The following is a 3,298-nucleotide window of genomic DNA, read 5'->3' on the forward strand; positions in this document are numbered from 1 at the left end:
ATTGAGATACCACCTCACCCCAGTTAGAATGGCTATAATCAAGAACTCTAACCACAACAGGTGCTGGAGGAGATGTGGAGAGAAGGGAACCTTCATTGTTGGTGGGAGTGTAAACTTGTTCAACCACTTTGGAAAGCAGTATGGAGGTTCCTGAAAAGACTTCACTTATAGCTCCTCTATAACCCAGCAATCCCACTATTGGGCGTTTACCCAAATGTTTACAAACAAGATCACACTAAAGCTACCAGCTCAACGATGTTTATTGCAGCATTATTTACAATACTAAGATATGGAACCAACCCAGATGCCCCTCAGCAGATGAATGGATCAAGAAAATGTGGTATATGTACACAATGGAATTCTATGCCTCCATCAGAAAGAATAACATTTCCCCATTTGTTAGGAAATGGAAAGGCTTGGAAAAAATTAAATTAAGTGAAGTAAGCCAAGCACAAAGAAACATAGGTCCCATGGTTTCCCTTATTTGGAATATCTAGTATATGTATGAGTCAAACAGGAAAGGTCAGATAATGTGATGTTAGGAAAATGAACCCTTCTTTGTTGCTTTGTATGTCCCTCCCCCACAGTATAACAACTGCCTTCACTATATTTCATGTCCGTATAATTTGTTGAGGAGATCGGGAAAACCAAGTCATTTAAGGATACAGGTAGTCCCGATGCAACTATGTAAAAAACGAACTTTACAACTTTTGTGCAGGGGGTGGGGATTGGATGGAGGGGCGGGGGCAGGTTGGACAGGGATGTGAAGGGCAGACAAAGGAGGAGGATTCATTGCTTGATAAGAAATGTACTCATTATCTTGCCCATGTAATTGTAACCCCTCAGTACAATATGTTCACAAAAAATAAAAATTAAAATTAAAAAAAGAAGTCCATACTAGATCTAAAACAAAGCTTCAACAAAGAATTTGAAGCCATCAAAGCTGACCAACTAGAAGGAAAAGAAATAAAAAAAAAAAGTAGAAAGTCTTGACAGCAGGTAAGACTATGCAGAAGATCGAATCTCAGGGATTGAAGACAGCCTAGATATTCTAGAGAAAGAACATACAACCATCCAAGACAAGTCCAAGAAATATGATAGATCTATCCAACACTTGGAAGACACCATCAGAAGGCCTAATCTAAGGATAATGTGTGTAGAGGAGCACCTAGAAACAGAAGTAAATGGTCTAGGAAATTTGTTTAACAAGATCCTAGCAGAGAACTTCCCAAACATGCAAAAAGATAGGCCTATTCAGATACAAGAAGCTTTTAGAACTCCAAATAGACCAGATCAGAATAGAATATACCACGATCACATTATAATCCACACAGGATCAACTCAGACCAAGGAAAAGATCCTTAAAGCTGTGAAGGAGTAAAGGGAAAACAATTGGAATCTCCTCAAATTTCTCAGCAAAGACAATCAAAGCAAGAAGAGCCTAGAATGATGAATGCCAAGCCCTAAAAACAAACAACTATCAACCAAGAATACTGTACCAAGCTAAATTCTCCTTCATAACTGAAGGCCAAATAAAAACCTTCCATAGCAAAGAAAAATTGAAAAACTACATCTCCATCAAACCAGCGCTACAAAAGATTCTAAATGTCCTACACATAGAAAACCAACAAGACCACAATAAAGGCCAAGAAACTGCACCCAAACTAGGAATCCAAGAACCATAGGAAGAACCCTGTGTTTGCAATCCCCAAGAAGGTGGATAACATGGCAGGAACTCCCAATTAACTCTCAGTCTTATCTCTTAACATTAACTGACTTAACTCTCCAATTAAGCGACATAGACTGTCTAGTTGGATTAAAAAACAAGATCCTTCTATCTGTTGCATTCAGGAGTCACATCTTGCCCATAAAAATGAACACATTTTCAATGTTAAAGGCTGGAGCAAAATCTACCAAGTAAATGGCCCTCTTAAACAGGCAGGAGTTGCAATCCTAATATCAGATAAAATAGACTTCAAATTAAAATTCATGAGAAGAGATAAAGAAGGTCGCTACATACTAATTAATGGATCTCTCCTTCAAGAGGATATTAAAATTCTAAATATCTATTCAGCAAACAACAGAGCACCCAAATTTATCCAAGAAACACTACTTTCCCTCCAATCCCACATAGATCCAAAGACATTAATTGTTGGGGATTTTTAACACACCACTCTCCCCACTGGATAGATCAACTCGGCAAAACCTCAACAGAGAAACCGCAGACCTAAACAGCTGCATAGATCAGACATCTACTGAATATTACACCCAGCAGCATCAAAATACACGTTTTTCTCAGCAGCACATGGAACATTTTCTAAAATAAACCACATTTTAGGCCTCAAAGCAAACTTGTCCGAATTCAGAAACACTGAAGTTATACCTTGCATTCTCTCTGACCACAAGGGAATAAAATTAGAACTCAAGAATAAAAGCCACCAAAGAAAGTCCGGTAACACATAGAAGCTGAACAACACTCTGCTGAATCACGAGTGGGTCATGGAAGAGATTAGAAAGGAAATTCAAATATTCATGCTATTCAACAAAAATGAACACACAAATTACCAGCTCCTCTGGGACACAGCAAAGTCAGTACTCAGAGCCAAGTTTATAGCTCTGAGCTCCTACATCAACAAATTGGAGAGATCTGAAAACAAAAATTTAATGACACATCTAAACCTCCTTGAAAAAGAGCAACAAGATAAACCCCAATCCAGTAGACAGAAAGGAATAATTATAATTAAATCAGAATTAAATGAATTAGTATCCAAAAAAACTATAGAAAGAATCAACAAAACAAAGAGGTGATTCCTCGAAAAAATTAACAAAATTGACAGATCCTTAGCAAACCTTATCAGAAAAAGAAGAGAACACACCCAAATAAATAAACTCATAGATGAGAATGGAATCATTACCACGGATACAACCAAGATTTAGAACATTATAAGGGAATATTCTCAAAACTTTATGCTAAGAAGTTTGAGAACTTGAGAGAAATGGACCTTTTCCTAGCAAATATTGACATGCCAAAACTAAACCAAGATGAGTTAAACCATCTTAACAGGCCCATCTGAAGCATTGAAATAGAAACAGCAATAAGAGACCTCACAGCTAAGAAAAGTCCAAGACCAGATGGATTTACAGTGTAATTTTACAAGGCTTTCAAAGCAGAGCTCACACCAATACTCCTCCAAATCTTCAATGAAATTGAAAGAGAAAGTACACTACTGAACACATTCTATGAAGCCATCATAACACTCCTCCCAAAATCAAGCAGGGACTCATCAAAGAAAGAGAA

The sequence above is a fragment of the Dipodomys spectabilis genome, unplaced genomic scaffold (genome assembly GCF_019054845.1).
Source record: "Dipodomys spectabilis isolate Male_0828 unplaced genomic scaffold, ASM1905484v1 ptg000244l, whole genome shotgun sequence".
Taxonomy (NCBI): Eukaryota; Metazoa; Chordata; class Mammalia; order Rodentia; family Heteromyidae; genus Dipodomys; species Dipodomys spectabilis.